Source organism: Pipistrellus kuhlii, unplaced genomic scaffold (assembly GCF_014108245.1).
Source record: "Pipistrellus kuhlii isolate mPipKuh1 unplaced genomic scaffold, mPipKuh1.p scaffold_m20_p_6, whole genome shotgun sequence".
NCBI classification, from domain to species: Eukaryota; Metazoa; Chordata; class Mammalia; order Chiroptera; family Vespertilionidae; genus Pipistrellus; species Pipistrellus kuhlii.
Window position 1 is genome coordinate 39,190,745 of NW_023425562.1, and position 15,691 is coordinate 39,206,435.

The following is a 15,691-nucleotide window of genomic DNA, read 5'->3' on the forward strand; positions in this document are numbered from 1 at the left end:
TGTCTCAGGTGAACGCTGATGGTGTGGTAAGGGGTGGCTCTCTGGGAGGAAAGAGACAGAAAACCACCATCCACTGACCTGGGGCTGCCTCAGCTCTGGTCAGTGTCAAGTGTCCCCATGCAAGCCTGTGTTAGGTGTTATCTGATAAGTTCTAGGCGGTTATGCCTTGCTCATTTGGAACCCAGCCTGTGGCCAGGAAGCCAGCTACCTTTCTACATAGCTAACTCCTCTCTGGTACCCACTGCACATGCTCCACAGTCTCAGCTGGCCCAGGCTTTGATCTCTGCCTCCTGCATTCAGCAAGACTCCTAAGCTCTGCGCATATCCCAGTTTTCTGTTTTCTCTTCTTCTGGGCAGGAAATTGCTCTGAAGCGAAGAACTAAGTGAAATTCATCCAGTAATTACTGACATGTGCAAATATTAGCCACTAGCTAAAGACCATTTATTCATCTACTTTGCCTCCTTTTACAGTTGATTTTAGGGAGGGTGATTATCTGAGACCTCCAGCATAAGTCACCTTTTTCATTGAAAAGTTAATATCTGGTGCCTACTCTCATTCTTGTACCATTATATTTCCCGAATTTATTATCAAATTATGCATGTATATATGCATAAAACACACAGCTAAACAAATAAGACAATAATGAGCCCATATTTATTAATGTGATAGTCTCTCTGGGTCTTTCTCTAACTACAAAGGAGCAATTGGATTGGGAATGTCAAGGATGATTTTCTGTGATTTACATTTCTTAACTGAGGTAATAATGTCAATACTGTAAAATCCATTTTTTTAAAAAAAAATCTGAAACACTTCTCAAGTTTGTATGTTGTCATCCTTGTGCAGGGGCCATGCTAGTCTTCTTTGTAAGGTACCAATGTTAGTATAAGTACTGCTGAAGTGAGCACTAAAATCCATCTTTTAATGTCTAGTTGCTTAGGATGTTGAGACTCATAGAGCCAGGTACCCACCAACAGTCAAGATATGATCATTTTAATCTTTCATTTCTATTTAGTATATTTACCTATTTGTATCAGTAGCCCAACCTTTTTATAGATAAGTAGTATTCCATTGTAAAGATTATAGTTAATTTAGCCACTCACAAAAAAATGGACATTTGGGTTTTTGTTTTTGTTTTTTTCTATTTTAGGGAGATTATATATGGAGAGTAAAAAGAAAGTACAATTTTTTGTGTAAACATATGTTTTAACTGCCTTATGTAACTAACTAAAGGTGAGAATCCTGAGTCACATGGCTAGTGTATATTTAAATATTTAAAAAAAATTACAAGTTGTGTTCAAATTGCTATTTCATTTTGCATTCCCAACAGCCTACTTCAAGAGTTCTATTACCCCACAAACTCTTCATTCAGCACTTTTATTGTTAAAAAATTAATTTTAGGTATTCATTATTGTGAAGTGGTGTATGGTTTTGGTTTTAATTTGCATTGCCCTAATGGTTAACGATGTTCGGAATATTTTTTAAAAAACAATGTTTAATTTGATTGAAGTTTATATAGTTTTCCTATTATCCAGACTTTATTTCTGCTTTGATGTTTATTATTTCTTGCCTCTTGCTAACTTTAGGCCTCTTTTGTTCTTTTTCTAATTCTTATAAGTGTAAGGCTACATTGTTTATTTATGATTTTTCTTCTTTATTTGCATCAACTTTCCTACTAGTATTGTTTATGTTGCATCTTATAAGTTTGGTTTGTTGTGTTTTGTTATCTGAAAATATTTTCTAATTCCCCTTTCGAGTTCTTCTTTGAGCCATTGGTTGTAAACGAATGTGTAATTTCTGCATTTTCCAATGTTTCTTATCTTACTGATTTCCAGTCTCATGCCATTGTGCTCAGAAAATATATTTTGTATGATTTTATCCTGTTTAAAATTTGTTAAAACTCATTTAGTGGCCTAATGTGTAATTTGTCTTAGGGAATTTTACATGCACACTTGAAAGAAATGTGTATTCTCTTGCTCTTTGGTCATGAGGGATGATTATGAAAAATTATACTCTAAAAATTGGACAACCTAGGAAATGTGAACTAATTCCTAAAAACATGCAACCTACAGCCAATCCTATCTAATAAAAAAGTAATATGCAAATTAATTGTCACTCTGCAACAAAAATGGCAGCCCCCATAGCCACAAGATGGCGGCGCTAAGTCCCCTCAGCCCCGCTGCTGAAGTGTTTGGGTCTGTTGGCCCAGCCAGGGGTCACGGGGAACAAGGGGAGAGATTGGATCTGCCCACTCCAATGGTGGATCCAGCCTCACTGGTCCCAGGCTCTGGAAATATCTGGGCCTGTCAGCCTCTCCATGAGGGTGGATGCTGTGTCCGGGAGGCACAGGCAAGTGGGTGAGGAATTGATTCTGGGTCTTTTGGCGCAGGAGTCTTGGTGCTATGTCCCAATTTGTGCTGGCCCAGACTCTGACAGCAGGCAGGAGGAAGTCCCACCCCCACAGAATCAGCCAGAATCAGCCATTGGTCAGACAGCTCTCAGTGGCCTGACAGCCATCTGACAGCAGGGAGGAGGAAGTCCCACCCCTAGAGAATTATCTGTTGGTCAGACAGCTCTCTGACACCTGACAGCCAGGTCTCTCATTCACCTGACAGCAGGGAGGTGGGGCTATGTCTAAATATCTACTATTGACACAAGGTAGCTCTGTAGCTGAAAAAAGCTGGTATTATTGACATAAAATGTCAAGACCAATGTGTGTCTGATCTTGAAGACAGGCAGGTGAGCAGTTGGGAGCCAGCAGCCTTGGATTTTGAGAGGGATGTCCAACTGCCCGTTAAGGCCCAATCCCATGTCTGGGCCTAAATGGGTAATTGGACATCCCTCTAGGGGTCCCAGATTGGAGAGGGTGCAGGCTGAGCTGAGGGAGACACCCCCTCCCAAGCATGAATTTTGTGCACCAGGCCTCTAGTGAATAATAAAGAAATAGAAAAATCTGAATAGACAAATAGCAATCATAAAAAAAATCTTCTAACAAAGAATAGAAAAGAACCAAATGGCATTACTAGTGAGTTCTACCAAATATTTAAAGGGGAATTAACACCAATACTTCATTTATCTGATATACCTTATTTGGGGAGCATTTTGTGCCCTTTTCTTATAAAAATATTTGAATAATGTTAATATAATATCTTAATGATATTGTGCAGAATGATAGTCAGCACTTATAAACAGTGAAAGTATTTATTAGTTTTGTTTTTTTTTAAAGACCCAAACCAGAGCAGGTCTTCATTTTTGCATTGGGAATAACAGGATTTGCTTTCTCCCTCTTCCAGGAGTTCAATCCCTTCCTTTCAATAGGAAGAAGATAGGGAAAAGCTCTATGATCTTTCAACAGTGGCTAGTTGCCTCCTGTAGGCTTTATCCTTGAGGGAGGTATTTCAATTTCTTCCCTCCCCATTCTCCTGGGAGTGCATCATACTAATGTGGAGTGGAACCTACGATCATGTACAATCTCCGCTGTGTCTGCAGATTTTAAAGCTCTGTGTTGAAAATATGCTGCTCTTAACCTTTAGCATTTTTTTTTAATTTGCTAAATAATAGAACTAGATTTTTGAAAGGCATGTAACACTTTATAAATAGGAATAAGGACTTAAAAATAAAGAGGTATAATGTTCATGGATTATAAATCTTGATATAATTAGGATGCCATTTATTATCATTGTGTGCTATAGACTCAATATCATCTTTATAAAACGCCATCAAATTTATACATACAATTTGAAAAAAAAAGATTCTAAAATACATCTGTAAATGTAATATCTGTGCAATATAATTCCTTTTGCATTGGATGAATAAAGTTGAAGAAAAAATAGTATAAAGTTTCAAAATTTAGAGAAACAGTCCCAAATATATATTGTTCTTTGGTTTTCAGAAAGAGAGTGCATGGTTTATAATAGGAAAATGAAAATCATTTTAAAACATGGTGGAAAGACAAATTTACATCTATATGGGGGTGGGCAGGATTAATCTTTATTTACACCATAAGAAAAATAAATAAATTGGAGGAGATACACAGACACAAATATAAAATCTGAAACTCTGACTTACAGTAAAAAATATAGAATAACTTAAAGGTCTTCACTAGTCTGATATTTCTTTGGACACAGAGCCACTAGTAAGAAAATAAGAGGTAGAATTTTATCAAAAATTTATATTAAGGATTATTGCCAAAACATGTAAAGAACTTTTACAAATCAGTAAATAACAGACAAAAATTAATTTGTAAAAAAAAAAAAAAAAAAAAAAAAAAAGCTAGAAATGGAACAGGAATCCCAGATATGAGGTTATCCAACCAGCATTTTTAGATTTGAAAATACGTTTAGACCATTAATTATAAGGGGATGAAAATTAGAACATCAAATCCACTGTACCCACCAAAATGGTTAAAGTTACAAGTGTTGGAGAGAATGAGAAACAACTGGACCTCTCAGACAGTGACTGTAGGAATTAAAATGTACACTGGGTCTAGAAAATCGCTTAGCAATTGTTAATAATGTTATAGATACATGCCTCCTCTACATTTCACTCCTCCTACTCCTAAGTACAATAAACAAGAGAAATTATTTCCAAGTGATTGTACACAATATTCCCAGCAGCTAAAAGCTAGAAAAAGTCCATAAATAAATATTTTATATATTCATAAAATGGTCTAAAATGTTTTATAGTTAAATTTTAGGAAAGTGCAGATGAATGCATATCTTTGCTATAAAACTGTTGTAAAGTAGTGGATCTGATACAAAGCATGAACAACAGTGGTGCAAAATACACTCCTGAGCTATAAAAATGGCAAAATTGTCTATGTGGAAAAGTAGTGGTCATGCACTGTGAGCATTTGTTAGGGTTGGTTAGGCAAAAGTAGTACCATGTTGTCTTAGCTGAGAAGACACAATTCTATATTTTCTGGGCAAATACAAAGGATATGGCAAAAGGATTTAGACTAACCAGTTTAAGAAAACAAATCTGAGTTAATTATATCCAAAGTTAATATAAACAATTAGCAAAGAGTGAGATTAAAGAAAGTCTAGTCTTATGTGGTTGTGAGAGAGTGGTATTGATTTTAAATAATTCCTATATATTTTTACTTAATTAAATAGCTATAATGCCCATCTTTTTAAATGTCTACTATATTTTGAAATACAAGTCAACTTTCTCTCTCACTGATACATAAATGATAGAAAACTATTGGAATACACCCTAAAGTCTGAAGCAATTTTATGGTAATTATTTCCTAATATCACAAAGAAAATCACTGCAAGTATCTACTATTACAGGTAGCAACCTCAACTTGTTTAGTAATTGAAGGAGAGTTTCAATAGTGCATCACTTTCTTTATTAGCTGGTGAGAGGGTTATGGCAGGGCTTTAAGAAAATGTAAAGAAAACATGTTACCCATGTCCTAAAGCATTTACAATGTAGTCTTGCCAAAACCCTGACAGAACTGAGCCATGGCATCACTTTGATTTGCCAGGTATTTAATTCCAATCTGTAAATGCTTAATCTTTTTTGTGGTTTATCTCTTCCTAGCCTTCTGGTTGGTTATTTTGTTTTTTTCTCCTTTTTTATTGTATTTCTTCAGCTTGTCTATCTTCACTTGCTGTTTTTCCTCCTTGCTGTGTTTCATCTCACTGTCTAATCTTTTTTTGCATTTATTTTGGAATTGGTGCAATGTTATCCATTGATAAATGTTAAAATGAAAAAAATGAAAAAGTGAGTTGGCGGATTATTGTACATGCACAGTATTTTTTTTAAATCTACAAGAAAAAGAAATAGTATTCTTGGAGAATAAAGGCCTTTTCAATACTCTTCTTTACCACAAAGAAGACTGTATGATAAAATGCCGAGTGCCAGCAAAGAGAGGAAAAGAGAGACACAGAGCAGCAGCTGGTAGTGTGTTTTTTTAAGTGACAGTGCCAGTGGATTACCAATCGCTTTCTTCATCAACAGTAACCCATTCACTCCATGGAATAGCAAGTCCCTCAATAGTTAGTAACCGTGGAGAGACAATAAATAAAGATGCTATCTGGTAGTAAATGTGATGATGGCAAATGCTGTCAAGAAAGGCAAACTCAGAGCTGGGGCCAGGGACTTAGGGACTGGTGTGCACTGGTTTTGATTGCAAATTTGAAGAAGTTGGGATAGGTGTCCCTGAGAAGGTGACAAGTGGACCGACCCTGAACTATTTAAGGAAGAGCAAGCCAGGAAGAGGAAAGGTTCTATGCAAACAGAAAGGATACCATTAATACTCACTGAAAGGCCTATTTAGAAGCTAAATGGATAGAATTCCATTAGCATTTATAATACCAGATATCTTATGATGAAGTAGGTACTTGGAATAGGTAGGATTCTTAGGTGACCCTTCGATTTGCACCCCCTGCTGAATGTTCCTTGTATAAACACATCCTTTGTGAGTAGAAGTCTCTGTTGGAATTGGGTTAATTATATGGCAAAGGTGAAGGGATATTTTTAGATGAAGAGAGTGTTTCAAATAGTTGATTTTGAGTTCATCAAAGGGAGATTATCTGTGTGGGCCTGACTCTATTAGGTGAAATCTTTAAAACAGAAATTGGGCCCTTTCTGAGTAAAAAGACATTCCTGTTTTGACCTTGGCATGATGCAAAGTGGGTTAGCTAGAGAAGCTGAGGGTCCCAAAAGACCTGAATTGTGCCCAAGGAAATATTTCTCTCTGAATTTCCAATAACTGACCACCATTTCGTTGTGAGATTTAAATGGATATACTATGGATATGGTGACACTAGGAAAACAGGGCAGGATGTTTAAGGGACAGAAATATAGCCTAGAATTGTCCATCCTCATTTTATCAGCCAGTTGTTTGCTTCTTCGCTTTTCCATTAACAATTCTGTTTACATCCCCTTATTCAGGCTAACTGGGCTTAAATCACATACACTCAATACTTTTCATATATCCATTTACGCTTGGATTTTAAACAATTTATTTGATTGTGATTCTTAGAATAGAAATTAATCTAATTGAACACTGTTGTTTTTTTATATATATTCTTATTGATTTCAGAGAGGAAGGGGGAGAGAGAGAGAAACATCAATGATGATAAAGAATCATTAATCAACTGCCTCCTTCACACACACACACCCCTACTGGGAACCCAGCTTGCAACCAGGGCACGTGCCCTGACCAGGAATCAAACTGTGAACTCCTGGCTTATAGGTTGATGCTCAACCACAGAGCCATGCTGGCTGGGCTTTTCTTGTAATTTTTTAAAAACTGAAGCACACCATCCAATCCTGAAATAGCAAAACCTGTTGTCTTAATTAACAGTGCATCTGGGACAACTTGAATATTAAGTTCAATTAATTGTACAATAACTGTAAGGGATAAGCAAAACAAATATTTGTGTGCATTGCAATTTTAGTATGACACACCCACTATTAAATTGCAATTTCTCTCTTGCTGATCCTCCATGGGACACTATGCTATGTCTCCAAAAATAATGTCTTCCTTCATATTTTAAGCTGCAGGATATAATTAATTTATAGTATCTAAGTTAATAAAACCTTCCTGAGATGAAAGCATTGTACTTTATACTTTAAATAACTCATGTGGTTGGCCAGTATCACCATAGGAAAACAATTTTTAAAACATTTTTCCTGATACAGTGTATATGATTATTTAGAATGAAGACTGAAACCCACTTTGTGCCATTAGAATAAAATATATTGATTTATTTTTGTGATAGGATAGTAAAAAGCTATGAAAATTTCTGGACACATGGAATGGAGGATCTGAGACAAGAAAATTAAACAAGGCCAAGAAGTTTGGGCAGCTTACAGCAAGACCTCAGCTTCCCCACCCAAGGATCCTTGAGAACAAATGGTTTATACCTCTCCTCCCGAACCAGAGAATACATAGCTTAAGTCACCCTGGCCTAAAAAATAGAGAACAAAGACCCAATTAATGCCATTTATGTCAGTTAAACCCAAGGACAGATAAAGTTTGGGGGACAAACAAAACCCCAAAAGCTTTTGGATAGTATCATTGGTACTCTGCAGGAAAGATAACTGCTAGGGCAGGGAAGAGAGAAGGGGAATGAAGAGGAGTTTAACTCACCCACTAAACAAAGAAGTCAGCTGTCTTAGTACTTGCCAAATGACCAGACTTATGAACAAACATTCCAAGATAAGCCACAACAAAGTAGAAGACTTTGAAATCTAGTCTGCTACCCTTGATATCTGACATGGGAAGGAAACTTTGAAAACTATAGGGGATGGATATAAAACCACTTAAACTTGCACTGGATGGGGTGCTCAGACTAGCTGAGTTTCACACTTGTGATTATGCCAAGTGTATTGTTTGTTAATAAATATGCTTGCTTTGCTTCAACAGTGCAGTCTATCACTCCTCTGAATTCTTCCCTGGAGATTGACAATAGCCAAGGAGAGGAAGTCAACCTGGTTCTACACAGGGGCTCTCAGATAGTATTTTTAAATTTTATTTTTCAGAAATTTTGAGTTAGGTAATCATTAATACCATATAACTGTCTATAAAAATCCATTAACCCTCGATTTTTGTCACTTCAGTAAGATAGTGTATAATGTAACTTCAGCAAGATATAAGGAAGAAATGTCTCCTCTAAGAGCTTAGATTTTCACATAGCAGTAAGAGGGATGAACCAAATCCCATAAGATAATTTTTGAGTAAAATAATGTTCATAAAGTGCTAGACATAATCTCTGTCACAGTGAATTCAAGAGCATTTCAACTTCCTCACACCGCATTCTCTCGCTTTGCCTTTCCCCCTTCCTTTCCACTGTGTGTCCAAGTAAGGAGAACAGGATAACCTGGTGGCATAGATGCAAAGACCCACAGTCGGTCAAGTCCAATGCTTCATATTGAAGTCAGGATAAGGAACAATAGGGGAAATGGCATTGGGAGGGAAGGGTGGATGGGTGAGTGGGAGAAACTAGCAATATCCTAACCCCTCTCTTCTGCTTGAACCAGACTCTCACACTACAGCTTTTATGATCCTTGCAATGAGTTTATGTTCCTCCTGCTCATTTAAGAGATCTATTGAATAAGTCAATGCATAGAAATGGGTATTTTGAAGAAAATTTGGAGGTAAATAATGAATGAGCTGAATTGCTTTGCAAATAAATGGCAGGAATATTTTAGGTGTGTCTCTGACAAAATAATAATAGGTTGAGCTGTCTCGCCAGTTTTAAGGGGCAGTGACAAATACTCAGTTATACTTAATGCTTTTGTTTGTTCATTGCTATTGTTAACACCCCATGGGGGATATGAGAAGGAGTTCAAGTTCCACATTCATAGCAGTATGAGGCAGAGCCCAGCAGGAGGCTCCCATGCTAAGGATGACATTAAGAATCAGGGTGAATACAAAAGTCCTAACAAGAATCATCCTTAGGAACACAGGACTCCTTGAATATGGAGAAATTATGAGGATGTGATTTAGAAATCTTGGATTGGGATATATTTTTGAAATACTCTAATGATTATATAATACAGATCAGTTTTATTGAACTCTTAGAAACACTATTTAAGCATCTTTTAGTAGTGAATCCACAAAGCACTTACTGAAGTTGCTCTTATGACAAAATCATTTACATTTAATATTTAATCAACAAACTTGTTTGGCACAATTCCTGAAGGGTACTTTCAGGCCGATCAGTAAAGAATGCTTTTTTAACTGCTCACTGTGGTAGAAAGAATGTTAACAGCCTTGCTTGTAAACATGTCAGAGGACAAAAAAAGGTTAAATATGTCCAAAGAAATAATTATTTTTGTACAGCTTACATTAGAATAAGTTATGTTTAACATTTTGCACTATAGATTGTGTATTCTAGAATTGCTTTAAATAATTTTCAAGTTATTCTGAAATATATACCTACAGTTGTAATTGAAATCACAATATATTACACTATATTTTCAAACTCCAACCAAATTTTAAGTAATGAAAGAATATGTGTATTTAAGAATTTGATTTTGAGATTATTCATATTATCATTAAATACTCTAGTGATTTATTTTTCTTTTAAGTTATTTTCAATTTTTTCTCAATTTTAGCTTTTTTATACCAAGATGCAGTTCAATTTCTGCAAATCAAATGAGAAGTTAAAGGATTTTATAATCTAATTATATAATAAATAAAATATTTTGTTCCTTTCTAATTTACATCTGAGAGTAATTTATGCTGCTATATTCACGGTGAGAACTGTTTCCACCATGTGGCAGTTGGATTCCTTGCTGATAGATGTATTCAGTTATTAAATTTAAATGATCAATTTTATATGTTTGTGCATTGTCTGGTAGTTTTAACTGCAGATCACTCAGGTGTTGATTTGTGTATAATCTACAGTGATTTACTATATTATCACTATTCTCTATTGACAGTAAGCATATCAATCATATCAGAAAGTATGGAATATAGGAGAGATGGATTTTTAGAACTATTAAATGAATGCAAAGATGTATAATGAGCAATTATAGATGACATTTTATGTTTCTTTACTTTAAGAAAGTTTTCAGGATATAACCAGGGAGACGAATAAATTTTAAATGAAAAGGAAACTCTTTTTCAATAACCATCAAAGAGACAGTATCTAGAAGCATTGTTAGGCAGTTTTAATAGTTTCTATGAAAGGTCAAGCACCAACTTATGTTGTTATTTTAAAAAAATGTGGTTCAGAGAGGATAATTATTGATAGAAAAGTAGATCATATTAATAGGATATCTTTATTTTAGAAATAAGCATGGCACAATAGTTTGAAACATTGTCTTTTAGAGTGCAAAGCCATTAATTTAATGAATAGCAAAAAATCAACATTTGATATATGAATATATAAATTATTGAATACTATGCATTTTAACATGAAATATGATAAAGGGAGACACTTATTGTGTACTGTTTATAAAGTAATAACTTGGTCATTTATTATGAATTACTAGATTAAAAGACACTATTGGAGAGTTACATATTTAAAGCTCTGGTTGGTCCACTTTATCTCAACTTTTAATAATAGGAGTAGCATAATAGTCAAATAGCTGTAATACATCCCACATTAATATGTCCAGGGCTGCAATGTCTAGTTACAGCTGCAAGGAAAAGAAAAAAAAAGCACTTTTTCAATCTTGTCAGAAATATTTTTGTGAAATTTATAAAATGTGAAGAGTTTGATATTTCTCCCATTAATTTTGGCAAGGGCACAAAATATGTATATTTTTAACACAAAATATTTCTTGAAAGTAAAATTATCTTTTGTTGTAGAAGTATATACTCAAGAAAGAAAAAACAATTAGAGGGAGGGAAAAAAAATTTTTTTTTAAATAGTAAATTTGCCAAATATCCTCTCTTCTGGTGACATCACCTGAAAGAAGCCACTTTTAAATTTATTCAAAATATGATTTTAGAAAATACTAAAATAAGATATATGTAACATAAATGTAAGGTATGAAGAATAACATAATAATTTTGAACACTTTACCTTGCTAAAGAATAGAAAAAAATTAAGTTTTTACCAAACTTTAGCTATCTAGGTAGCATTCAATAATCACATACTCCTTTGACCCAGAAAGAATCATAATTATAATAAAATATAAACATTACTAAGGAGTCATGGGCAAGATGTCAAGAGCAAACAGTAGTCCAGGACCTTCTCCAAAGGGACACCGATGCATGATCCAAATAATGTCCATTTCTCTATATGCTGGGTGCCCTTTGATTTTTCATGAATGCTTCATATTTGTTTTAAATTGGTTATCAGGAAATCATTTTCAGTTTTGGGATTCCCTTGCTTTGTTTTATTCATTTTTATTGAATTTATTGGGCTGATACTTATTGACAAAATTATACAGGTTACAGATGCAAAATTCTACCACACACCATCTATGTACTGCACTGTGTATCTACCACCTCAAGTTAAGTCTCTGACCATCACTGTTTACCCCTCCCCCCACCCCACCCCCTCTGCCCTCTACCTTTCTTTACCATTTATACAGCAGTCAGACAGAAAATAAATATACAACTAAATATCCATTTTCCCATTCAGTGACACTCCTTTTTCCAAATCCAATAAATTCTGTGTTCTTTTTTAACAATAGATAGTACAGTTAGACCAGTATCTATAATAATAAAAGCATAATATGCTAATTAGACCGGACAGCTGAACAACCTTCAGGACAACCTTCCTGTTGAAGTCGGGCCTGCGAGGGCCGATCCCCTTGCATGAATTTCGTGCATCAGGTCTCTAGTTATATCATAAAAATGATTTTTTTTTTCCTGTTTAGAAACAGTATCACTTAGAAACTGATATTATTCTGCTAGTATTACACTGACATGCTCCCATGTTTATCATTCCCTCAGTGTCCCTCAAGGACCTGAGGTGAACTCTTTCCTCTTACATTAGGATGTGGGGTTATCAAGGTTCTGCCATTTATATGCATTGAAAACAATTTTTCAAGCATTTTGGTAGTGTGTTGTCATTAAAATAAATTTTTATTCTTAATGTGGTGAGAACTATCACCTTTTTATTTTCTCCTCTTTACTGTTTTGTGAGCCTGTTTAACATGCCGGTCTTCCTAAAATGTTAAAGGTCTCCTTCCACCTCTGCTCACCCACCTGTACCTGTCCTTTTTGTATTCTTGCAGCACAAATGTGGGTGCTTAGCAGGTTATCTGAAGCAGCAGGAGAAGTGGGCATGAAATGTGTATGTGGTAAGATATAATTGGGTAATCCCACATGGGATCCATAGGACACAGGGACTAGCATGAGTTCAGTTGTGCCATTTGTCTTGGAGCCAGAGCATCATGATCCTTGAAGACATAACCTCTATCATGAAACCAGTATGGTGCCAGTGTGTCATCTCCTTTCTGATGCTTGCAAAAGTATGACTTCTGTCTCCTTGGAGGGCCATCAATGACACCAAATAATACAAATACCATTGATCAATAGCTGATCTGCTATATCTGAGCAAACACATGGAGTCCACAGACTTATTAGAGATTGATGAACCTGATTTAACATTATATATATATACTATATAATAGCCCAGAGCACAAATCAGTGTGCCAGTAGCTCTCTGCACCCTCCTATAGCTCTCTGCCTGCTGTCCCACCCTCCTATAAGTCTCTTTACCCCCACCCCCTCCCCTCAGAGCTTACTGCCCTGCCCCCTCCTGTAGCTCTCCACTGCCTTTGTGTAGTTCACTGCCCAGCCCTCCTGCTTATCAGGTCATTACACTGTCAGTCCTTACATCACAATGTACCATTTGCATAATACATCCTCATTATATAGGATTAGAATTTACTCTGTTCCAAAAATCTTTTGTATTTTAACTCAAAAGTCTTAAGCATATTGCTATAGTTAGAGCTGGATTTGATGTTCACACAACTGTTGCCATTCCATAATGGAAATGTATATGTTATTTCAAATAGTGTTTTTTGGTACTACTCAAAGTAATATACTTGAAAAATATGCATAAAGTATTTTGCTTATTCAGTTAAGGTCCACTCATTACCCTGTACAAATGATCAGCATCCTAATTCCTGCCAAATATTTTTGTCTCACTGCCTCTCTCCAACTGTGCAACACAATAACACTTCTTTTATAATTAAGTATTCTCCTAGAAACATCAGCTAAAGGGCATTAATATTTAATCATTGCATGCCCTACATTTTGTATGCCCCAAAAGCACTATATGAGTCCAAGGAGTTATTTTTCCTTTCCCAGAATCTCAACTGGACTGCCAAAGCTTCCTCTTCTTGTTGTAGCATTGACTAGCCAACTTCTTTCTGTTGAAACCCTGTTACTTTGACATTTGTTTATAAATCAGAACTAAATTTCATCTCATAGATAAGCTCTTTACCAAGGTGCACCAAACTGCTTTACTTTCCTCATTTTTTTTTACATAACAGCTAACCTCATTTATCTTCTCCAAACCAAAGGGTTCCCACCCAATTCATTCAATGACTGGGCCCATAGACAAATCTAGCTTGTTCACATTAAGATAGAGAACTTTCCTTCAGCACCCAGTAATGAGATTGTGCAGCCTACTTTCACCATGCTATAATATTATCACATTCTAATACCCCAGGAAGATATGTCAGAACTGCTGCAACTAAATCTGATTAAACATGTAATTACTGGACGGCTACTATAGGTGAAGCATATATCTTTTACATCTTCGCTCATGCCCACTTCTGATATTTGTGGCTCCAGGGGCACATTCAAATGATAGCATCTAATATATATATATATATATATATATATATATATATATATATATATGTAGCCCAGAGTGAGGGAGAAGGATGACTCCAGCCAATTCTTCCCAGATACTAAGAAGGACATAGTTGATTATTAATTGTAATGTGAAGAAGGGTGCACCCATTGAATTTCACTTCACAGAGAAAACTGTACCAAAGGAAAATACAGTTGTAATCATAAGTTAAAATGGAAAAAAAAAATAGAACTGTGTTAGTTAATATAAATTAGAATTATCACCCTGGCAAGTTTGGCTCAGTCAATAAAGCATTGGCCTGTGGCCCAGGGCAAGTACCTTAGTTGAAGACTTAATCCTGACCCAGGCCCTGATTTGGGGATGTGCCTGACACAACCAATAGATGTGTTTCTCTCACATCAATTTTTCTCTGTGTCAGACTCAAATTATGCAATGTACTCAAAGAAATTAGTGAAAGTAGCTACAGGTTTGCATCAGAAGTAGAACACTTCTCTAAGACAAGGCAAAGTAGGGAAGAGAGATGTTGGTTGTAGTGGTAGGAGGGCCTTGGTGGTGGATAAGGGGGAACTACTGTAGACAATCTATAAAAAAAAAACCACTCATCTCTGTATAGGCTTTCAGATGATTTCCTGACCTTGATTGCTGTGAATAATATTGCAAGATCTCTTTAAGATTCTGATTTATATATACACTAAAATCCTGCACGAGATTTGTGCACTGGGAAGGGGAGCCTCAGTCCAGCCTGCACCTCTCCAATCTGGGATCCCTGAAGGGATGTGAAACTGCTTGTTTAGGCCTGATCCCTTAACCAGCAGTCGGACATCCCTCTCACAATCTGGGACTGCTGGCTCCCAACAGCTCACATGCCTGCCTGCTTGATTGCCCCTAACTACTTCTGTCTACGAGCCTGATCATCCCCTAACCACTTCCCTGCCAGCCTGACCAATGCCTAACTGCTCCCCTGCCAGCCTGATCATCCCAACTGGTCTCCCCTACTAGCCTGGTTGCCCCTAACTACCCTCCCCAGCAATCCTGCCCCTCAGCAACAGCCATCCCTCCCCTGCAGGCCAGGTCACCCCCAACTGCCCGCCCCTGCTGGCCTGGTTGGCCCCAACTGCCTTCCCCTGCTATCCTGGTCATCCCTAACTGGCCTCCCCTGCTGGCCTGATCGCCCACAATTGCCCTCTCCTATCAGCCATCTTGTGGCAGCCATCTTGTAAACACATGGGGGCAGCCATCTTGTGTGAGGGTATGATGGTCAATTTGCATATTACCTCTTTATTATATAGGACACCCAGGTATGAGATTGCTGAATCACTTGGTAACCCTACATTAAATATATATATATATATATATATATATATATTATTGATTTTTTACAGAGAGGAAGAGACAGGGACAAAGAATTAGAAACATCGATGAGAGATAATCATTGATCAGCTCCCTC

At 36.3% G+C, this 15,691-nt stretch overlaps 1 non-coding gene across 1 annotated transcript; it reads right to left on the reverse strand.

The window, feature by feature from the left end:
- Positions 1-796: 796 nt before the first annotated feature.
- Positions 797-906, reverse strand: LOC118708620. Its single transcript, XR_004984673.1, has one exon. It is a non-coding gene; the product is annotated as a U6 spliceosomal RNA (small nuclear RNA).
- Positions 907-15,691: the final 14,785 nt, after the last annotated feature.